Source organism: Protopterus annectens, chromosome 9.part0 (assembly GCF_019279795.1).
Source record: "Protopterus annectens isolate FY-2018-M chromosome 9.part0, PAN1.0, whole genome shotgun sequence".
In the NCBI taxonomy this organism is placed as follows: Eukaryota; Metazoa; Chordata; order Ceratodontiformes; family Protopteridae; genus Protopterus; species Protopterus annectens.
In genome coordinates, this window is record NC_056743.1 from 785,218,794 (window position 1) to 785,244,221 (window position 25,428).

Here is a 25,428-nt window from a genome sequence, read left to right on the forward strand (position 1 = left end):
AAGTTTCTTTTCACACTGGATGATTACCTCCTTAATGCCTCTAGATTTACTGCCTTCACTTAAAGCCTTGTATATCCTACTAACTAATCTTTTCTTCCCAGCCTCTGGTGCTCTAGTCTTGATTAACAAATCTATTAAAGGAGGCCTCCACAGTTCTCGTTTTGACATTTCATTTTCATATTTTCCTAGTATAGCCCATAGTTCCTTATATCATACCCTATTTTGATTCATCAGGTTGAATCCTCTTCTCCACTCTAATCTCAACCCCCTTCACAACTGCTCCCAGTAAAGCACATTTTTCCTTCTTAGATGACAGTCTTGAATTAATGTGGTGTTGAGCCTAAATCTTGATTTACCCATTTCTAGGGGTTTTAACTCAAAATCCCACCAGGAGCCATTTTCTCCCTTAATCTCTCATCTAGTATTTATCTTAGTGTTTTTGTGTTTCCCAGTCCCTAATTTCAGCTGGTTTCTCTTGTAACTTTGTATGTTATATGTACTTACCCTTTCTTCCAGTCTGCCTCTTCCCTATTTAGTAGCATTATCTTGTAGAATATATGTCAGTCTTTATTTGCTGCCATAGCATATTCTCTTAAGTCTGGAATCCCCAGACCCCCTAGTTTTTGTGAACTCAGCATTACCTCCCATTTTACCCTCTGCATGTTTCTTTCCCATATAGAATTTGAAATCACCCTTTCAAGTTGTTTCTAGCTGTGTTGGTCTGGGTAGAATATAAGTGCTTGACAAACATATAAAATTAACAGGAAAATAAATATTTTTATAGCTTGAATCTTCTGATCCATATCTATTTTCATTACCTCCAATCACCTTATCATTGTCTGTATCTTTTGTGTGTGTGTGTGTCTATATATATATATATATATATATATATATATATATATATATATATATATATATATATATGTGTGTGTGTGTGTATGTCTATGTTGTTAGATCAAGAGCACACATCGATCTAACAACATTGAAGCCCATAAAAGTGAAAGTGCACTATATCGAATGTGTACTTTCGCAAAGCCGGTTTTCGTAACTGGCAAAAAACAGACAAACAACCTCTAAGCAAGTCCCCCTCCACCCCCCACACCCCTCATCCCCACTGTACCGCGATCTCCACAAGAGGTTTGTTAGTTGTACATCAACAGTATATGTACTTTCGCTAAAGTGTGTTTGTCAAAGTACGGTTCGATGAACTGTGCTTTCAACGTTCTAACAGAGACCTATATATATATATATATATATATATATATATATATATATATATATATATATATATATATATATATATATATATATATATATATCTATATCTCTCTCTCTCTCTCTCTCTATATATATATATATATATATATATATATATATATATATATATATATATAGTAAAGTGCAGTGGAGAGGGGGCATCCTTGTTTAATCCTTCTCTGTACTGGAAACTCCTTTGTTAAGTTGCCATTTATTTTTATCTTTGCCATAGATCACCATACAATCCTCATAACTGGTAAATTATTCTGTCTGGGAAGACCATTCCTTTCACTAATTCCCAGAACTATCTCCACTTCACTCTGTCAAATGTTTTTTCTGAATCTGACCCCACCATTAACAGTGACTTCCCTGTTTTTTCTGCCTCTTTACATATTAGATTCACCAACAATGTATTGTCAAACATTTGGTGGCCTTTTATAAATCCACTTTGGTCTATGTTGATTATCCCAGGGAGGATTTTTGCCAGTCTGCCTAACATTATTGCTGCAAAGGTTTTATAATTGTGCTTTAAGACTGAAGTTGGTCTATATGATCCAAGGGTGGAGGGGGTCCTTCCTTTCCTTGGGTATAATTGAAATTATCACTTCTCCCAGGAAAGTAGCAATTTTCTCATTTCAAAAAACTGCTAAACAGGGACCTCCACAGCACTATAACGATTTCCTTTACCAGTCATCATACTTTATTTGGAAGCCTGTCACTACCTGGCATCTTGAACTTATTTTGATTGACAATTTGTTCCAAGTATTCCTTCTCTGATTTGTGCTTCACTAAATGTTCCTTCCTCTCAGTTGTTAATGTCGGTATGTGCAGTACATCATAAATTCCTGAAACACTTTTGGCCAATCCCCTAATTCAATTTACTCTGCATATAAGCCTTTAAATGCCTTTATATGCCTTAATATCCTTCCTGTGATTGGGACCCTTAGTTTTGTGATCTATTTACTTTCTGTTGACACATTTTCTCTGCTATTATTTTTTTGTAGAGCTAGGGTACTAGCAAAATATTTTTGTTTTGCAGTTCTTTGCTTTCTTTAAAAGATCAGCTTCAGTGTATCTAATTTTCCCTTTAAGTCTTCCAGCTCATCACTTTCTTCCACAGTCAGCCTGTCCATTCTGTGTTGTAGATGATTTATTCTGTCCATCTTAAATCAGCTAACTCAAAACTAATTTCCCAATCTCACCTTTCCTGACCTAACATTATTTTTGTAACGTCTTTTTGAGAGTATCCTTCACTGACTTAATAACTTCTCCTGCATACCCTACCATTCTTCTTTTAATATAGTAAATTATTGCTCTAGTCTGTATCTTTTCTGGGGATTTTTTCACCAATTACATCCTACCCCCCAATGCCTATTGCCTCGGACTATAGCATAACTTTTTAGTACACATTCTACTACTGCTTGGCCTGAGATGAGTGTGAGGTAAGTACTGACATTCTGAATCAGAAGTTCATGCTCTTCTGAAATATATTTCCTGTCTAATCTAGACTGGTTAACTCCACTTCCTGACATATAAGTATAGTGCCTTTCTTTCCCATTTATCTTCTGATATCTAACAGTTTATACAACATAGCAGCTCTAGAAACTTGTCTTCTCTGGCCTTTACTCATCTCCTAGGACCCTCAATCACATCAAAGGTGTCTGTTACCGTATTCCAGTCCCCACCCCACTATTAAGATTCCATGATGAAATTTGGTTATTTGTCCTGTAATTTGATTTATGTCTGCCTTTGTATATCTAGGGGGCAGATAAACATTGGCCAGCATTATTCTTTTATTTCCCCTGTTTCTCCACAGGAGGACCAATTTACCTTGTTAGACTTATCAGTTTCTGTACTGGATCCTTGCTTTACTAGTGTCCTTTTTCTTCTTTATATTGCTTTCTATTGCTTGGGAGTTGTATCATTCTCCCCTCCATTTTTTTCACTATCTTGTCTTTTTCTTCTCTACAAAATGAGTTTCTTATGGCATTGTCACATCTAATTTATGTTTTATATTGTAACTCAGTACTTCATTTTTCTTTTTTTCCTCTGCAAGGCCATTTACATTCCATATTCCTATCATAAGCAGCATGCCTTATCTGTGCAGTTTCCTCTCTAGCATCTTTTCTTTTACCTAGTGTTTGTTGCTCTCCATATTGCTCCCTTTCCTCAACATATCTATCATCCTATTTCCTAATTGAACTTCAGTCCTCTAAAAGACCCTTTCCACATCCTGCAGCAATACTGAACAAAATGAGTAAACCTTGAACAACCTGAACTTAAGAATTATATACAAATTTACTATTCTATAGCTTCTCCTCCACAATCCATGCTTCCATTTGTAAGGAGTTCCTGCTCCATTATTGGCACTCACATCTCCTTTCACTCTTGTGTCCACTCACCCCCTTGGGTTCTCCATTCTTATGGTTATGCTTAACGATTGGCTACTGATCGTACTCCATTCTTAGGCCCTACCCATTATCTGAACCTTGTCCTGCTTGTGTGCAGTTTACCATTTGGTGCTTTTAATATCCTTAGTGGTGTTGAATCTCTAACCTAACTGTGCCACATCACACCTCATTAACCCAGCAATCTAGCATGGGCCCGAGATTTGAAAATACTCATCATCACCTGCTTCAAACACACTTATAATATTGTGCCTTTACTAGAGTTATTATATATCACCTAACTGATATTCGCTAAAGCATCAAATTTCAATATCTATCTGTCCTTATTTATACGTTATTCCATGTGCATTATGTTAATGCATTTGCACCCTTACACTAATATTGCTCCTTTTAAAGTTTCATCCATTTTGTTGTTTCAGCCCCCTTCCAATTTACATGCACATTTATTAACTTTCAGTTGTAAAACATTTCAGATATCACTCAGGTCTTTTGCCATCCTTAAGGATTTTACATACATTCAACCCAAAACAAGAAAAAAAATCGTGTTCCTTAAACAGTTCAAAATTCCCACTGATGACAATAACCAGTGTTTGTTATAATGCATTGTGCTCCAGTAATATATTTAATGAACATTTACCCCCCTCCCTACTTATTAACATTAATCCATTTGAGGTGTAGTCAATTCCAAATCAATGTCTTTTTAACTAGTTCATACCTTATCTTATTGAAAGGAGTGAGTCCAACTTATGTAAAGCAGTTTTACTCTGATTTCTGTTCTTCATCCCCAGCAGCTATCATATCCGATAGATGCTAGTCCAGTTTTCTTTAAAGCTTCTCATTAACGTTTTTTCCCTGTCTTGCTGCCTCCTTGTGCCTCTCCTCCATTTTTGTTTAAGCAGGGGAAATGGCTTTAAAGACCATCTCTCCCCAGGCCTTGCAGATGCTGGGCCCCAAACTCTCTGTTATAGCTCTTATCTCTGATCTACATTTGCCTGCTCCTGAAAATTTCTACATCTTGACACTCCTCTACTATTTGTTCAGATTCCAGAAAGGCTTTCTTTACCTGGGATAAGAAGATCTTAAAGGCAACAGGATAAAAGTTTGAAGCAGAGATTTAGCAGTTTGGTGTAAATGCACTTCTTTTGACCCATGTACCTGCTGGAAAGTCTTGATCGATGTAAATCTGCTGTTTTTCCCACTTTTAAGATTTTGCCCCTCTCCCACAATAAGCTGAAAAGCCTCTCTTTCAGCTGATAGTTTTGTACCTTTATGACTACTGGATGTGGGAATCTGCTGTTTGGGAGGATGAATTTTTTATTTTTTATTTTTACATTTGTTTACCGGGAAAGTCCAGCTGGGCATGTGCCCATTTTCAGTGGAGGCCTGGGGAGAAAAGCTCTAAGTAATACATTGGATAAAAACAAATCAATAAAACAGACAAGTAATAAATGTGAATACTATTAACAAAACTTTTTGTGGTAGTACAGCTGTAAAAAGACTGTACAAGTAGTATTTGCAATACATACAGAGCATTTGTTAATATTTGTTGTCATGGAGGTACATTTATTTAATAGTAGTATAGAGAAAGACCATATTCAGATATACAAAGGGTTTAGAAAGTGAGTTAGTGTTTAGGGTGAGGCTTATCCTGGGGGAATGCAGGGGCAGAGCCAGGAGTTTGCTAAGTAATTTTTCAGGAATGATTTGAATTATTTTGATGAGGAAATGGAGACTAGAGTAGTAGGTAGGGGTTCCATAGGTTTGAAGTGTAGTTGGAGTAAAGTCCTTCTCTAGCTGAGTTTTTTTGCTCTAGTAACTTGTAGTAAATGTTTATATTCGAAGCGGAGGGATCTAGGAGCAGAGTATGGCTGGATTAGATGACTGAGGGGTGGGGTTTTGTTTGGGTGGTGTAGAATTTGATGGGCTAGCTGGTTAAAGTGTATGAGTTGTGGGAGTTCAAGCCAAACAAGCATTTTAAGGTATTGGCAGTGATGTGATCTATATGGTGATCTTGTGGTGAATTTAGATATTTTATTGTATCAGGTTTCAAGTTTGTTAAGTTCTGATTAACGCAGGTTGATAAGGATAGGGGATGCATATAGAAATATAGATAGTAGGTGGATTCTGGCCATGGTGATTCTTGTAGTAGTTGTTAGAAACTGGGCATTTCTGTATAGGAGGCCTAGTTTCTTGTGGACTTTTTTGATGGTTTGATCTATATGGAGGTCAAATTTTAGATTGTTGTCAATTACTATCCCAAGTAGTTTGATATGGGCAGTTGGAGTTATAATGGTGTTATTTTTAGAGTAAATGTTGAGGGTTGGGGGGATGCAGTCCTATTGGGACCGAAGAGTAAGAGGTTAGTTTTATTGGGGTTTAGTATCAGCTGGGAGTTGGTTAGCCAGGTTTCCACTGATAGGAAGGCATCTTGGGTAAGGGTTTGGAAGACTGCAGGGGATCGGGCTGCGCAGATCAGGGTTGAGTCATCAGCATATTGAATTATGCTGGCATGGGGGAGTAGCAGAGTGTAGCATGGTTGGTAAAGACTGAGAATAGGAGTGGTCCAAGGATGGAGCCTTGAGGGACCCCTATAGGTTCATAGGTTCATAGATTAGTACTAGGACGTGAGAGGGTTTGTGGCTTGCTGCCTATCTGCTAGGTAGCTCTGGAACCAGTTAACAGTTGTGTTATTAATGTTGAGGGAGGAAAGGACATTAATGAGTTTGCTATGACTGACCATGTCAAAGGCTTTTAACAGGTCTAGGAATAAGGCTGATGCAAATTGGGAGTTGTTTCTATGTTGGTTAACTTTGTTGGTAAAGGTCAGTAGGGCAGTTGTTGTACTATGTGCAGGACGAAAGCCATGCTGGATACTAGATAGTAGGTTTTGTGAAGTAAGGTATTTCATGAGCTATGTGTGTACAGTTCTTTCTAGGATCTTGGATAAGGTTGAAAGAATGGCAATGGGGTGGTAGTTAGTAAGTTCATATGAAGTCCCGCCTTTGTGAAGGGGTAGTATGTGTGATATTTTCCAGATAGAGGGTACATGTGCTTCACCTATTGATCTATTTATGAGTATGGCTATAGGACAGGAGATGGTTTCTGCTGCGATTTTAAGATAGTCAGTAGAAAGGTTGTCGGCAGCTAATGTTGTAGGTTTCAGTTTTTTCAGATGCTTATTGATGTAGCTGGTGGATACTGGATGTAATTTAAATTGGGTGGAGATGTCTTGTGAGGGTGTACTATTGATTGATTCTGGGGGGGTATTGGTGTTAGATTGATTGTTGGCTAGAGTTAGAATGGATTCTGTTAAGAAGGTATTGAATTGGCAAGCTATGCTTTCATTGCTGTTAGTTGTTTTTGGAGTGTGAGTAGCAATATTACCTGGTTGTAATAGGTTTTTAACTGCGGCCCAGAACTTTTGTGGATTTTTTGGTGCTTGTTTTGGATATTTAGGTAGTACTTGGATTTGTCCATTTTAATTTGTTTTTTGGCTTTATTTTGATGTACATGGAAGTTTTATTTAGTGGTATTGGATTTGTCATTATGGTACAGTGACCAGGCTTTATCTCTGGCTGTAAGTAGGGATCTGGTTTCTTTGGTTAGCCAGGGGGTATAACTAGCTTTGACTCTAACTTATCTTGGTGGTGTATAGGTGTTGAGAATATCAAGAAAGGTGTTGTTGAAAGAGTGGACAGCCTCATCTAGGGGTATATGTTTGAGATGTTCCCAGTGGCCGTTTTTTAGGGCAGAGATAAAATTGTCAGGATTAAAATGTTTTTTATTCCTGATTGTACGTTAGGTAGTTTGGTGTGTTGGGTAGATATGATCTCGGAGGAGAAATGTAGGGCTGTGGTCACTCAGGTTATCAGGGAGATGGTTTGAGTGGGATACTTGGTGGGGTGAGTTTACTAGAATCCAGTCAAGTATGGACCTTCGTTTGGAGACCTTGTCGGTTTGAGTGGGAGCTATGATGGTTTGGGTGAATCCGTAAAGGTTCATGTGAATAGTTGGACATTGTGAGGAGCATAGCAGCCAAACAATATTGAAATCTCCCATGATGATGGTCTCTTGGGGGAGGTGAATGGAGCACCACTGTAGTAGGTTTTCAACACTAGAACTGTTGTTACCAGGTGGTATGTATCCTCCTATAATGTTAAAGTTTTTGCTGTAGTTAATATTTAATTTAACTATAATAATCTCTGCATTATCTATGTCTGGGGTAGAGGAGTTGTGGAATTGTAGTGAGAGGTGATCTTTGTATAAGATTGCTATGCCACCCCCTTTTTTGTTTGTTCTGTCTTTATGTAGGATGTTGTAGCCTGGGACTGTGATCTCATTACTATCAGTATGAGGTTTCAGACAGGTTTCTGTTATTGTTACTATATCAGGGGAGTAGTGGGACAGTAAAGTGTGTAGATTATGAGTTTTCTTTGCAATACTTCTTACGTTAATGTTGAGCAGGAGTAGGGATGATTTGTTTCTTTGGTGGATTTTAGCTAGGTTAGGTTGAGGTGGAAGGGGTAGTGTTGGCTGACTGTTGGTGGGACCGGGGTTGGGGCGTATATCTCCTGCTAGACTTAGTTGTTTGGATATGTAATGACAGAGTTTGGAGAGCTTATATAGGAGCTTAGTGAATCTAGGTGTGGTTTGAGATTTAGTTTGCTGTGGGAGCACTCTGAGGGTATGAATTAACATGGTGTGCTCTGTTAACAAGGATTTCCTTCTTAGACAAACCACTTCTATCGGTCTCAATTCATCCTTCTTTCCCAGTCTCCCAGTTCTCATAATTTCTCCTGTAACTCTTCCTTAGCTGTTTCCAGCTAAGTTAGTCTAGCATGTGTCAATTATTCCTCCCTTTTTAACCCCCCAGGTCATCTGAGTGTGTCAATTGTGTTGCTTTGACCTCTTCAACTTTTTTATCAGTCTTTTTGATATAATCTAGCAGGGCATTTCCAGTTCTGGCTACCTCAGAATATAACATATCTATCTTGCCTCTGACTTCAGACATTTCCTTCCCTGTCTCGTGTTGTAGGCCATGAATAGCCATGCTGTTCTGCTCTTTTCCTCTTGCTGGTGACTTGCATGACAGTTCCGCATTTGGTGCCCTGTGATGAGATAGTTTTGCAGTTTTTCATCCATCTCTCCTTGTTTCCAACAATTCAAAGCTTTTGGGTAGCTTTTCACCAAAACTAACACCAGTTAGACAACCCTTTAAGTATATCTCTAGGAAAGAGCATTGTACCCACCACTCGCTCACTCCGCATCATACTGGAATTCCCTCTAGCAAGTATTTTCTCATGTAAAAGACATTTATAACTGTAATAACTGGCACAGCATGCTTTGAAAATACACCTTTTAGGAGAAACAGCAGTATTTTGACCTGAAAATTAGGGGTATCCCTGAATATTAGTGACAGTATTTCTTTGGAATTCATGTCATAAAAAATGTACCTTAAGTTGTTACCTAGTTTTAGCTTTTCTGTCTCTCACTAATTTCCTTATCACACATTAAATCTACTTTGGTGTGACTGATGAGAAAGAAGAAATCATCTGGTGAAACCCTATATAAAAGCCAGGCCCCTCTATGTACAACTGTACACTGCTACAGAGTTGATGACAAACAGCTGCTGTGATTTGTTTACTTTTGTATCTGTTGTCCCCTCTATTCACTATTTATTTATTTATTCATTCATTCTTCTGATAACTATGTAAGTGAACTGGCCCAAGGGACTTGTTTCAGCAATAAAGCAGACCAAAGATAAAAGCAAATGTGCATAATACAAAAATACATGGAAAGGGTAACACAACAACAAGGATAATCAGATAAATGGAAAAGGGAACCAAAAACATCCAGCATTTGGGACAATAAGAACACATGACATCATGGAGAGCAGTACAGAATTGCTCTTAATCACTAATTAAGAAGTAGGCTATATTCAGTTAAGTGATTTCACAGGCCAATTTAAATCTCTCAGTTAAGACATACTTCTGTATATACTTTGGTCAATTCAGTACTGCTGTGAATATTTACATATGAGGTTCTTAAAAGCAGTGCATGCATTTTCCAACTACTTCATAAAAAATAGTAATTGTAATTTATACACATTAGGAACAGGCCAATGATTATAGGGTCTTATCAAGGCTTTGTATTCTGTCACTGATCATGCTTTCTGTTGTTGATTTTCTGGAACCTGCATGAGAAGCTTGCTTTTTTCATGCAGCAACATGGTCTCTCTGCAGTGTGAGTTTAGTGTCTTTGAAAACAGGCTATCCTGAAAGAGTCCATTTCATAATCAATAAATACATAAACATATGACAACAGTGAACACAGTTTGGTGTGATTAGTGGGCAGACAATGGCAAAGATTCTTCTGGCTCATTTTAATAACTGAACCCATTCCTTTGTGAATGTTCTTGCTCAACGTAAGTTGACAAATGGATTACTAAATAAACTGCAGCATGGAGTGACCAATGATAGTACATACAGTGACAGAACTGTGCTAACATCAGCAGCAGCAGTAGCAAATATGACAAGATAAGGACCATGTGTCACGCTCTGAATTGTATTTCCCTTTACTTGGTGGGTGCTGATGAGAAGGTATTACTGGGAAAAATACAGGCTTTCTAACATTTTGTAGTTCCCCTGTCTGTAAGGTGGTTGTGATTCTGGACTGCTGTTTGAATTTTACAAATCGGGAAGTGCATATTTACAACATATCAGCAGAGTACTTTGTCCAGTAATTCTGTTATATTTTACTGTAAGATGTTTTGATGTTATCTGTCATTATGACATAATAAATATAACAATGCACTTATTTACTAAATCGCTGGAAGACACGCTACACTGCAATAGTAAGCAGGAAATAATAATTACTGCATGTTTCCACACATTGTAATGGCTACATCAAAGACAATAAAATCATAGTTTGCTCTCTGTATGTTTTATTAACAGATTAAATAATTCCAGCAACTTGTCATATTTTATAAAAGTATCAGGTGCATTGTAGTGACTGCCAAATTAAAGACCATTTAATAATAATAATAATAATAATAATAATAATAATAATAATAATGACTGTACACACTAAATCCTTTTCATGTTTCACTAACATTAAGCAGTTTTCTCTGGATAATTAAAACATCATGCTTTAGCTGTGTAATGTGATGTGAGCAGGCATTTGTGTAACATGCTAAACATTTACAAACATTAATTCGTTCCCTAATTCTGTGGTGGTGGTGCTGTGGTAGTGTTGTTGCCTCACAGTAAGATGTTGTCCTGTTCGATTCCTAGCTAAAGCATCTTCTGGTGGAGACATGCGTGAATGGGCATACCTTCGTTGAAGGTTTTGCATCAGAGCTGGCAACTCGGTACTTAAAAATCTACTGCCAATCATTAGCGGACCAGAGTTCCGCTGTGTCGACCCCTAACCGGGAAAAGCCGAAAGATACAACAATTAATTCTCTAATTCCACTTTATCCTGACTATGGTCACACAGGAGCCCTACTCTAGCAAGCAAAAATAATAAGGCAGGCAATCATTCATGGATAAGATACTACTATACTGCAATCTGTACACATATATACACAACTGTACACACACATACCCACACACACACACACACACACACACACACACACACCTAGGCTAGCTTCCCTACCGGGCCATTTAAGTCTAGCCAATTTCCCTTTTGGTGCTTGAATTAAACTATCACATTTGATGTTGGATTGGCCTTATCCATTCCATAGTCAATAAATAAGACTATCCCTAGTGAGAATAACTGGGCTCATACCATAGGTAATTTGAGGAGAGCCATAGATGGAATAAAGCACTTAGGTACTGCCTCTGTCCATTAGTAGTACAGAGGGCCATCCTGAGGTAGATTTTCTGTTTCCCACCCATAGATCCAAGTGGCACTTGAATATGGACAGGGATGAGCTTTGCTTTACATGGATCTTTCTGTTCTAGAGTATTGGCATCCTCTGTAGGATAGATGTTGCAGAAAAGGCTTAGATCACTAGAACAAGTATTTCTGTTTCCATTTGACTTGATTATGTGCAGTAAATCCATCAGTATTGAGTTGGAAGATGCCTTGTATGACCGACACAGGTCACCTCTTAGCAGTCTGTAGGATGCAGAGTATAATGACAGGGCTCTGTGTTGGTCCATGCGGGGCTTATTCTTTAGGACCTGTACCCTTTTAGTAAGGTATCTCTGTGGGTATTCTAGTTGTTGCATGTGTCTGGACATATACATATATAGATATATGCTCATGTGTGCATGCACGTGCACACACACAACACAAATATGCATAGGCATTTTGAATGACTGCCAATTCACTTACTGGCAGGTTTTAGAATGTTGGAAGAAACTGGAAACCCTGGCAAAAACTCATGCAGACACAATAAAAACAATCCATATTCCATGTATTGGATACCTCTGCTGGGAACCAAACCAGGGAACCAGAGTAGTGATGCAGCAGCACCAACTGCTGCATCACCATGTAAACTATATAAAAGACAAGGCACAATGTTTTTCCCTTAGTCCTTCAACACTTTCCTTTCCAGATATTTTTGAATATTACAAATTTGAGAAAAGCAGAGCTATCTTCTCCAGATACCAAATCACACTTTTTCACTTCAGTTGTCTGCACTAAAAGTTTTTTTTTATGGCAATAGACAGTACCTTAATCAAAGCACTCAGTGCTGAGTGGGAGAGCTGAGGATTAGAACTTCATCCAGCAAGCATGGCACATATTTTAAAATTGCAACTCCTTCTCTGCTGCATTCAAAATGTGCAGCAATAAGCCTTTAGAAAGCCAAGAAGATTTGCACCACCTCAGCCTTCTGAATACCTGTTACATCAGATTTCTGAGCCAGAATTCATTTTCTGAACACTCAGCTATCTTCAGTGCCATCTCTTTTGACATCAAAAGGGCACTCACTTGTTTGCCATCCTGTTTACTGTGCAATTTATTTATTATTTATTTTATTTTCAGTTTGATTACCGGGGAAGTCCACTGGGCCACGAAGTACCCATTTTCAGTGGAGGCCCAGGGAGAAAAGCTCGGTAGGCAGTACAATCAAGGTTACATAATGCAAGAGGTAAAATACAAGAGAAAAGTCCAAACAGTCAGAAAGATAGGAAATGCATAGTATACATAGAAGACATTGCAAAACATTTTGTTTGGCTTTAGGTAAATTACATATTTACAATATTTACATACTTACAATCAACTGAAGTCAGCTAAATCTATTTTGGAGAAAATAGAAATTAAATAAGAGAGTAGATTGGTGCAGGAGTAAAGAGAGCTTATTGGAGAAAATCCCTAGAATTTATACAGGGTGAAAGCAAGAACATTTCCATTTAGATGATAGGTGTAAGAAAAGTTGGGTCTTGAAGGATTCTGTGTTAGGTATAGTCCTAAGTGATGGAGGGAGAGAGTTCCATTTTCTACCTAGAGAGAAGGAGAGTAGAAGCTGGCCAGCGGGATGTTTGGGTTTGTGAATGGAGATTAGGTTTTGGTGTTCAGATCTCAGAGATCGGTTTGGAATGTAAGGGGGAAGGATGTTAGATAAGGCTGGGCATTTATCTGGGTAGAATATTAATTTGTGAGCAGTGGTTAGTTGGAGATAGTCTACATGGTTAGGGAGTTCTAACCAGTTCAGCGATTGTAGGGTATGGCAGTGGTGAGTTGAGGTTTTGGATTTAGTGGCAAATTTAGAGATCTTATTATAGCAAACTTTAAGTTTTGAGGTGTTGGATGATGACAGATTAGTTAGAAGATGGGCACCATATAGGAGAGAGGGTAGGAGGTAGGTGATAGCCAAGGTGTGCATAGAGGAGTTTGAAAAAAAATGATTATTTCTGTAGAGCATACCTAACTTTTGGTGGGTTTTCTTTATGCTTTGTTGTATATGGAGATCAAATTTGAGGTGTTCATCAATGGTAATGCCAAGGAGTTTTGCGGAAGGGACCACTTCTATAGGAGTGTTGGTTTGGCTTAGGACATTGAAAGCCTTTTTGTCAAAGGAAGAAGCCTTGGTTGGGAGGAAAATTAATATTTTAGATTTATTGGAGTTGAGGGAGAGATGGTTTTGGTGCATCCAGTTTTCTGTAGTGGAAAAAGCTATTTGTGTTTTAGTCAGTAGTTCAGAAATGTTGGAGGCAGCACAAACTAAGGTAGAGTCATCAGCGTATTGGATGACTGTAGTGTCAGGGAGGACAGTGTGAAGGTTATTTATAAAGATGTTGAAAAGCATGGGACCAAGGATGGATCCCTGAGGAACGCCAGTAGGTGTAGGCAAGAAAGAAGAGGTAGAGTCCTTCCATCTGACAGAGATCTGTCGGAAAGGTAACTGGAGAACCAGGATAGAGTATTAGTGGAGAGATTAAGGTTGGCAAGATGAAAGAGAAGGTGTGTATGGGAGATGGTGTCAAAGACTTTAGAAAGATCTAGCAGTACTGTGGATATAAGAAGTCCAGAATATCGGGCTTGATTAACAGCTTCTAGGAAGGATAGTAGGGCAGTTATGGTGCTGTGGCCAGGACGGAAGCCGTGTTGGGTGGGTGTAACTGATTCTGAGTTAAGTAGGGTAAAAGTTGGTGGTGGACACATTTTTCTAGAATTTTAGATAATGGAGAGAGTAGGGCAATGGGGCAGAAGTTAGAAATGGTGGTGTTTTTACCTCCATTGTGGAGAGGTAGAATGTAGGCTGAATGCCAAAGTTTGGGTACATATGAATCTTTTAAGGATCGGTTAATCAGGATACTAATTGGGAGAGTAATACCTTCAGCTGCGCATTTGAGGAAGGAGGGGGGAATGTTGTCGGGGGCATTACAGCAAGGCTTTAGTTTGGATAAGAGCTTTTTTATAAACATCGTGTAAACTGGTTTGAGCTGGAACATGAAGGGACAGTTATTAGGGATGTTGGTAGTAGAGTTGAGGAAGTTGGGTGGATTATTGTTTGGCAATGTTTTGGTTAGCTTAGCTATAGAATCTGTAAAGAAAGTGTTGAAGTGAGAGCTCAGTTCCTTGTCAGTTAAACTAGGGTCAGGGCAGGGGTTATTCCTTGACCCTGGATGGAGAAGAGAGTTAACAGATTTCCAGAATTGTTTTGGGCTCTTATTATTATTGGACTGAAGTTTATTGTAGTAGTTTTTTTTTGTCCAAGGTGATTAATTTTTTTACTTGGTTGCGGAGTTGGGTATATTGGAGCAAGGCAGAAGACAGTTTACTTTTCTGAAAAAGCTTCCAGGATTTGCCTCTAAGATGCATGGTTTGTTTAGTCTCTTTGGTCAGCCAAGGAGCAGAATTGGCTTTGATTTGTTTGTTTCTGAGGGGGCTAGGGAGTTAAGAGTATTTAGGACGATAGCATTAAAATGCTCTACAGCGTTGTCAAGGTGGGAGAGTGTTTAGGATTTGCCAGTTAATTTGTTTAAAAATGTTAGAGAAAATTGTGGGGTTGAAGTTGCTAAGGTTACGAGTTTGAATATAATGATGTTCTTATTGGGAGGAGTTAGCTGAGCGATGAATGAAGGCAGGGAGATGGTCACTGAAGGTGTCAGGGATTGTGCCAGAGAGAGTGATTTTATTTGGATGGGAGACTAAAATCCAATCTATGATGGACCCTGGGGGATGTTTTTTGTTAGGACGGGTTGTAGAATGGATTACTTGGGTGAAGTTGTAAAGGTTAATGGCTAGGGAGGGGGAAGGTGAGTTGATTTTATTCCAGTCAATATTGACGTCATCTAGAATAAAGGTTTCATATTTTATTTCAGTTGAGGCCCAGTGGAGAATATTCTCAAGGGTAGAGAGATTATCGCCTGGGGAGATATATAAGGAAATAATGCAGATGTTTTTATGTTTATTTAGTCAGAGGAAACGTGCTGTTATTTCAGTATTTTTGAATTGTGGAGTTGGGATTTGAAGAGGGATTAGGGAGAGAAGGTTAGAGTAGATTAAGGCAGAGCCTCCACCTTTTTTATTTAATCGGTCACTCCTGAGGATGTGGAAACCTGGAGGTAAGATTTCAGAATCAGAAATATGAGGTTTTAGCCAGGTTTCGGAGATGGCTAAGATGTCAGGTTGGTTGTGATTGATCCAAGCATGTACTAGGTGAATTTTGTTGTTAAGGCTCTGGGCATTGATAGTGAATACCTTGAGGGTGCTAAGAGAGGAAGTAGGAGAAGAAGGGGAATGGGGGAGAGGCTTATTTGAAGTAGGGGAGGAAGGGGAAGGAGGGAAGGAGTTTTTTGTACTGAGGCATGGGCCAGGGTTAAGATGTACATCTCCTAATAAGGCTAGGATATTACATGTGATAACCTTTAGCCTTTTTTGTTTGGATAGTCAGAAGTTGTTTGGGGTTAGTGCAAATGTAAGAGAGAAGGTTTTTGTAGAGGTGGGAAATAGTTTGGGATGGAAAAGTTGCAGTAGGTTTGGTGGGATAAGGGAGGGGGAATAGAGTGGAAGTGAGAGAGTAGAAGAAGTTGCGGGTGAGTGAAAGAGATAGTTTGAGTAGAAGGTAGGTCTGGGGAGCTTTTGAGGAGTACAAAGTAGCATGATAGAGAGGAATTAGTATGATGAGAAGGGAGCAGGGGAGTCGGGAAGTAAAGAGGATTTGGGAGGGCATGTTTGAAATGGGTGGGGTAAGGAAGGGAGAAATAAGAAAGGAAGTAGTAAGCTAGCTGAGGAGAGAAGGTAAAGAAGTAGAAGGGAGATATACATTGTTGAAAGGAGAGGGGAAGATTAAGTGTAATGCGAAGAGGGAGGAGTAAGAGTGGTTGGGGAAATAAGAGGGGGGGGTTGAGATAGGTTACCTGATGTAAGATTGAGGGGTAATAGTAAGAGGACTGTGATTGGTTAATAGAAATGGTGGGAGGAGTAAGTGAGGGATAAATGTAGAGGTGCTGGGGTGGGTGAGATTTGGGGGCAGGGTAGGGGAGCAGAGTGAGCCCGCAGGGCGAACGGAGCGGGAAGAGCCAGAGAAGGAGAAAGTGAGGAAGACAATCAGTAAAGAGTGAATAGTCAGAAGGTAAGTTTAGCAGAGATGTGAAAAGGTAGAAAGGTTTACAGAGAAGTGGAGTAGAGGGTAGATGTAAAGGAGAGAGACAGTGGGAGAAGGTAAGAGACTTCAAAAAAATAAAAAAAAAAAAAAGGATAGAGGAGGGCTGTTTATTATGCGGAGTGGATAGGTAATCCTTGGACAGTAGCGAGGGAGAGAGCAGAGAAAAAGATGTAAGAGGGCTGTTTAAGGGGAGATGAGGAAGGAGAGGGTAAAGTAGTGGGGACAGCAAGAAGGTAGAAGAGCGCCACCTAGTGGTCAGTTGGTTTAATGCAGTAGAGACCCAGGGAGAGAATCAGGTAAAGGGAGGAAGGAGCTATCGTGGTTCAGGACTAAGAGTAAAAGCAGCAAAGAAGGAGGTAAGAATTAGAGGGAGAACTAGGACTGAAAGCAGCAAAGAAGAGGGGGTTGTGGCTGCTGGCTAGCCTGGCAGGGAAGTGCACTGAGACCTAGTAGAAGTCAAATTATAAATTGCAAAGTGTTGAGTAGTACACATACTTTCTTGTAATCCTTGCTGTAGGAAGCACTCAGGGAGCAGTAAGGCCTTACAGTTTTGGATTAAGTGTCCATTTTAGCTGGTTCTTAGCCAGAATGTTCAGGAGGGTACTTTCAGGAGGTTAGGGCAGGGTAGGAAGGAGCCCAAGCTACAACATACAGGAGAAAGAAGAAAGATTTTAAAGCAAGCAGTGAAGGCATCAAAGTGCACAAGAAGACAGCTGTCAAGCATACATAAAGTAATTTTGTACAAATAAATGTATATAGCAGCAAGAAGAAAAATTAGTTACACTCTTACAGTATTCCAGTGATACAGCCAAACACAGGTGGATAAACTTGAGAAACACAGTTCCTGGTGCACAGAGGTAATTACATTTAGCAGACAATTTAAATAAGCAGACCCAGCTGAATTGCATGTCCTCTGGCAAGCGCTGAGAAGCCAAGCGATATGTATACACATACTTTCTTGTAATCCTTGCTGTAGGAAGCAGTATTTATTTTACATGCTTCCAATTTTTGAGATTGGTTTTAGTTCATCTCTTCCTTTTAGTCAGCAGTGTCTTTCTAGGAAACCACAACCATTTAAAATAAGATAATATGCCGAGCTGTTCTTTTGCCATATTATTTTGATACTTTCTAAAGATCATAAATTATTAGCATAGCTGAGGCTGACAGCTTAGATAACAGTGTACAGTAAGTTTTGGAACTCCAGCTGTCTTGCTGTTTCCAGTTAAGTAGATTAATAATCTATTGTTAGAAAATGCTGGAAAATATTGGTAAATACCTGATGAGACAGCTATGGTGAGACAATCTTTATTACTGTACAGCTGTAATGTGTTAAACACACACAATCTGAATTCATTTACTTAATTCACTGAGTTCCTTAATGCTACCTTGTAACACCTGGCTGGCAGTATAGCACATCAGTTAAAGCAGAAGAACTGGAGCTGTGCAAGCAAAAAAGGATGGACAAACTGGATGTTGTGTTACTGGCACAAGTGGAAAGGACTTCAAGAAAGCTACATAGAAGGCACATGTGACATATATGTTTTTCACTTCTGTTTCTGCAGTGAATAGCTGAGTTATTGTGACAGCATGGGAAGCTATGCCAGGTCTAGAAGAGAACAAATGCACACAAAATAAAGTGGTGATGAAACTTAACAAATAAGATTTTGGGGAGATAAAGCACAGGTTGCAGATGAGATGCCTCCCACAGTATGCTGTTTCATAAGATGCTGGAAAATTCGACAATGATGTGTGCTGATCTGGTCAGAGATTTGTACAGTCACTCCTTAGAAGCTTATGTGATGCTGTAGGACTACAGATTGTGCTAGAAGCTCCCCTGCACAGCTGTGGATCTGGGAAAGGCCAGGGTTACTACAGGCTGGTTAGCCTCTAAAAGAGAGTTATAGAAACATTTCTACACAACAGGCTGGTAAATGGCTAACATCAGAGCATTATACAGCAAATGCCTTGTCAATGAAGCTTAAAGTAGATCTAGGACAAGGTCACCACCGAGTTAGACAAGAGAAGACAGAGTATGAGGTGAATCTTGACTTTAGCAAGATGCCCCACAGAAGGTCAGTTAGACATAAAAGGGAGCAGAGCTGTCACCAAAGACAATGATATGTATAAGAAATTGTATGATGGCTAGAAACAGACAGTGACACTAATGGTTGACCTGTTTGGAGATTAACAGTAGAGTGCCACAGTGTTCAGTGCCAAAGCTGTCTTCCTTTAGCATATCTGCATTAAATGCTCCATCAGAGATGGGCAATAACATTGGCCTGAATGCTAATAATACAGAAAGTAGTGTGGCGGTGACAGATGGAGAGGACTTATCCAGTGATACTTGTTATGGTTTGCAGGGTGGACGGGCTGAATGCATTCAGAATGTAATGGAAAAAAGTGCAAGTTTATGTACTGTGCCTGGGGTAATACAAGAAAATGTACATGAATGCTTGGATGGGGGTTCCCCTTGCAAGTCAGAAGGAACAAAAGATGAACAGCATCTTGAGATGATTGTCAGCCCTGTGTAAAATTATGAAAATAAAATTGAAAGAGCTGTGGCAACGATCAAAAGGATGCTGAGGTGAATGTCTCAAGGACTTGATTTTAAGGATGCTGAAATCATCATCCCATTCCACAAGGTGTGGGTAAGTACCAGTTACATCTAAAGTACTGTAGCCACAGTTATTTATTTATTATTTATTTTCTTTTGTTTACAATGAGTGTACATTCTGAACACTGAACTAATTTCCAGCAGACACCTGGGGAGAAAAGCTCCAGAGCTACACTAATACATGTAGCAGAGTCTTAAAAACAGAAACATAAAGTAATTTAAGAAACAGAATCATAAGACAAGTACTTAAATCTGGCACTCAGATAATCTATTGGCCATAAAGATTTGGGAGATTAGGCTAATAGAAAGCATGCAAAGCTAAGATACCAATAATGAAGGGAATGCAAGGAAGTTAGACATCTGGGTATACATTTACTAGCTTACAGAAGAAACAGCACAAATATGACTTGGATATATGTTATTGTCAGCCTGTATATGGAAGAAGTGGATCTGAAGGCAAAGGACAGAGGAGGGAAGGTGGCAGCCGAAAGGGATTTAGTTTATGACAAACTTAAGGAAATAGTATTTCACTGAGAGGATGGTAGGGCCTGAGGCAGTGATGATAAAAGGATTTGGGGATGACTAGCATAGTACAAAATAAGCATGGGACAAGGGGAGGAAAGTAACAACAGCATAAGGGTAACTGAAACACTTAATGAAAGTTATAGGTGATAAACGTCCCTCCATTATAATATGAGTATGCTTATATTTCAATAGAGTTGACAAGTTACATATTCCTGAAGTAAGACAATTTCTGACATATTTAGATATAGAGCATGTAATGGTCAGTTAATCAGATCAGTACTTTCAGACTATATTTGCAGGCAGATTTTTCCAAGTCATACCCAATTAACAAAGGCTTCAATAAAATAGTTGCATTTGTAGCCTGGGTTGTACTTCTCACAATTACTATTGAGCTCCAGGTCAATCCTCTCTCATGCCACCAAATATTATTGCTTGTCTCAAGTGCAATTCAAAACATTTTTACAACTGTGCCATTTCAGCTGAAAAAGCCTTGCTGAATAATTAAAAAGAAAAGCTTTGTACACAAGGTAAATATTTATTTACTTATGCATTATTTTCCCTTGCAGCCTGCTGACCATCAGGCCTTCTATTGGTCTTTTTGTTCCCTTCACTAAGCAAGGCTCAACTAAGAGGGACTATCAGTGAGACAGTCATCAAGGTAGCTCAAGTTTTTCTGTTACACCACTGTGTCTCCTAGGCATCCTTCGTAATATAAGGGGAGGTGGCCTGCAATGGGTTATCTACGCTGGCTGGCATTGATTACTGGCCACTCTACTCCGGGCCAGTAATCAAGGAGCCTCAGTCCTCAACACTGATACCAATCAGAGACAGTCACTAAAAACAGGAATGGATTTATATAGTATTTTAAGATGCAGCTCTCTGCACCAAGCATAGTTTCCTCCAAGAGCACCCAGGAAACATGGTCCAGACTTGGGACTGGACTCTCTGTCTTTCCAGATCCCAAACTAAACTCATTTTGTAGGACTGTGTCCGAATTCCAAGTGGCTGACACACCCAAACCTGAGTATTTGATTTTCACACACACACACACACACACACACACACACACACACACACACACACACACACACACACACACACACACACACACTCACACACACACACACACACTCTTGGAAAAGGCTGCTAGAGATTTACTAGCTGTATCTCTTCTGCCCTTCTACCCAGACTATAAGGTAACCATGCTGCTACTGGTCAACCAGTCTCATGCTCTTACAAAGGTATCTAATTATACTGAGGAAAATCAATTCTACTATAAATGGTAGAATGTAACCGAAGTGGCAAGCTTTTCGGAGTGGCCAAGGCATCACTAAAATAAGCACAAGTACTTTCAAGATGTTAAAAGTATTTTCTAAAAGACCAGCCACAATGAAAGGTACAAAAATATTTAATAACAAATAATAAAATAGAAAGCATGAGAATACTAAATATCTAAATTCAATAAACACCAGAGTTTCAATCACAGGAGAAATAAAAATAACACAGCTGGACAGATTCAAACAGATGCAGAAAAACAATACTTAACTAATCCTACTGTATTTCCCAACTGTCTAAAGAATAAGTTTTCCCTGGCTAACTTATACAGCAAGGCAAGATTAGATGCTGAGACACTTACTTCCACGTGGCAAGGTGATGAGCTTCAAAACTAAAACTGAACTCAACTCAACTCAGTCAGCTAAATGACCGGGATAACTGTCATAGATCTTTTTATCAGGTTCCAAAGAAAAGAAAACAAAACAAACTGCTGTGAGAGTTCCATCCTCTCAGTGCTGGTTATGGAATGACATCACATTTGATCACCTGACTCTCGTACAATACACACTCAGAGCTTTGCTAAGATCTGTTGCAGTATCTGAAAGCTATAGAACAATTTCAAAAAATTCTACTCTACCCTTCCAAAATTCTTTGTTTAAACATAAACATTTAATCAGTTATAATAACACTGTTGATACATTCTAACACAAGCATCTGTGCAAGTCAGTGTGACAGTCAAATGACAAAAAATTATTTACAAAATTCCAGCTAAATATGTTGGCTTATGTTACACATGTACTACCCTATTCTCCCTGGCACAGATGGCACTACCCTACATCATCACAGTTTGTCTCAAGTGCAATTCCAAACTTTTTCACAACTGTGCCATTTCAGCTGAAAAGCCTTGCTAAATAATTTAAAAAAGTTTTGTATATATGTTACATATTTATTTTCTTGTGCATTATTTTGCCCTTGCAGCCTGCTGACTATCACCCCTTCTACTGGTCTATTTGTTCCCTTCATTAAGCAAGACCCAGTCAAGAGGGGCCATCAGTGAGGCAGTCATCAGGGTGGCTCGTTTTTCTGTTATGACACTATGTCCCCTCTGCATCCTTAGTAATATAAGGGAAGGTGGCCTGCAATTGGCTGTCTATACTGGCTGGTTGTTCCCCTCACTTCTTCAAAGGATGTTGTCAGCAAACAGTCCTGCTCCCTTCACTGAAGCATGAAAAGTGGTTTTCCCAGTCATCAATGCCTCTTGTAGTTCCCCATTTTCTACATGGGGTCATGGAATCGTGTCAACTGTCACTGTCACTCTATTTAATGCTATTCTCCTGCCTTCTTCAACAGTCATGCCTGACTGTTGCAGCCTTCTCTCACACAATCCATCCACCTGGATAAGACATACTTTACTTAAAGAATGCAGATAAATAAACTAAGTTATACTTTTTCAGCTTTCATATTCAAAACTAGTGCTATAGAAACATAATTGTTAAGCCTTGGGAGGAGAGTAGCACATAATCTAAGTTGCCACATAAGCTCTCTATTGCACATTATTACTTACTGAAAATTATAATGTCTTATTTACTGAGTAATAAATATACTTACAATGTTATACGTACATGTATTTTAACATCCTGTATCTTTAAAAAGTCTTAAATGATGATTCACAGTTTTTATTTATCCAGTGGAAATGCTGGAAGCATAGTATAAAGGAACTGATGGTTGGTTACATGGTTATTCTGATGAAGTCTTCTTAGAGAGATGAAACCAGTCAATCTTATTATTAAAAGCCTTGATTTTACCATTTTGGTTGCTCAGTGGCATTTTTTCTGCATGGTTCTTGGTTTATACTAATTATACTGCACCATTTCTACAGTTTTCTTCAATTGGAGTCAGTCTGGCTTTTGCTCTTATTACCTCATTTCTTCATCTGTTCCACAGTGTACATTCTACCACCCATCTCAGGCAGTTCATCATCATCCCCACTAGCTTCATCAACTGCTCTGCCTTTACTACCCAGGTTTCTGTGCCATACAGTTGTACTTGTTGCACCACTGTTTTGTGCACCTTACTTTTCAGCTCCTTTGGCATTATTCTGTCATATGATACACCTAACAGTCTGTGCCAGTTGACTGCAGCCCCTCTGATTCTAGTTTTGACTTACCTAGTCAGACTTCCCTTCTCCTCAACCATCCCTCTCAGATACTTGAAGCTATTTACCTGTTCCACTATTGTCCCTTCTATCTCAATTCTCAGCATCTTCTTATTCCCCATTTGCTTCCATTACAACTGTCTCATCTGTACTCAGTTTCATCGTATGTGCCTTCAGTTTTGCATGCCATTCACCTATCCTTTGCTGCAATTCTTGCTCAGAGTCTGCCTGTAATGCCACATTGTCTGCATACAACAACTATTTTTGATCTGTCCCCTCTGACCTGTTTGCTAATGTAGTCCATCACCAGTATGAACAGCAGTGGGCTCAGAGCTGAACCCTGATACACACCCATCCTGCTGGAAACCCCCTCTGTGAGACAGAACATTGTTCATACTTGAGCCATTGGTCTTATACATAGCTTGCACCAATTCTACCAATGTTTCTGGGACTTTGAACCACCACAGGGCTGTCCAAATCAGCTTTCTTGGGGTGGTTTTCCATCCACTCTCTACTGAAACTATTGTGCCAACTCTGTGTGCCTTGAGTACACATAAGTATTTCCGACCTTGGGAAAGGCAAACAGGGCAAACCCCTTCATTCCTCTACCTCCCTGCCTAGTTCCTGTAGTACAAAGACTAACTGAACTCCACTCACTTGGGTCAGAATCAGGACTTTGTTCCTTTTGTGCTATGAAGTCACACATATACATGGAGTAAATGTTATAAAAATAACTTTAGGTGCTCAGGTGCTAGTAGCTTATGATACACCTTTTCACTTCTACTTGTTCAAAAAAGCAAGTACTCTCAATCCTACCAGCCCAATATGCCATTTATATGTATCCTTCCCAATACCTGATCCTATAACTCCACAATCCTACCAGAACCTAAACACTAAATCTTAAACTCCCACCCAGTTCCCAACCCAACTCCACAGTCCCTTACCTTAAATGTCCACTCCCCCTCCCTAACCTTAATTTCCCTGATTACTTCCAACTCCCTAGACCTACAACTCCTTTCCTCCTCTCTAACCCTAAAATCCCTTGCTCCATAATTCTAAAACCCACCTCCTGCTCCCTGTCCACAGCTGCTTGTCTGAATTCATATCTGAGTTTGGGCAGGAGCAACAGTCAAGCTGAGTTACTAGGCTTCAATCTGTGGCTTAGAGACAGTGTTTTTTGAGCATTTGGGACTCAAGTGCTTGTAGTAAACCTGACACAGATTCATAAAGTTTACAAGGCAGAGTTAGGCCATGGACCATAATTGCCTGAAGTGTAGCTGGCTAAACCAGCACCTTGTACCAGTACCACAAACTAGCATCCCACTTCTTCAGGAATTCTGCAAAACTACAGGATGCCATCTGCAGACAGTACTCAATCTGCACCTCCCTAGCTCTATAAGTGAAGAGCAAAAAACTTCCGCTCCTTTTATTGGCACACCAACCAGGTGGCCAGATACATTACATGCTCTTCCCTCCCTCCTGCCTCAGCCAATCCAGTCCTATTCCTGCACCCTGTCCCTGACCCTCCTTCCTCTCATTACAATGAAAAAAGAAAAAAAAAAAAACGTTCTCTCTTTTAAACTGTATCAAACTGCTTTCTACAAATGAAGCAAGCATTTGCTACAGTTTATACCCTGAATAGAGTGCTATAGTGCTCATGTTTTAGTTTAAAAAAAGCAGTTGCTACAATTTATATCCTACATAGAGCGCTACAGCACTCAGACTTCAGTTAAAAAAGAAAAGTTTTTTTTTTTTTACTTTTAAACTGTTGCAAACTGCATGCTACCATGTAACAAGCAGTTTCTACAGTTTAGGCTGCACATGAAGTGCTACATCACTCAGGTTTGACTGCAAAAGTAATAGTATGTATTAAAGAGCTAATGGGAGCGACCAATCATGCCACCCACGCACTTTGCAACTGGGGCAGTTGCAAAGTCACCCTGCCTTAATTTCACTACTAATAATCACCTTGCCAATATCCACTCTCACAGGGCACCTCCTGCTCCTAAAAAAGCAAAACAAGTCAGGAACAGCACCCATGCAATCATCAAGGTTTGTCTTAAAAGAAATGAGGTTAATACTCTGTTTTATTCATAATGGAAGATTATTCCAGAGATTGGAGAAGCAT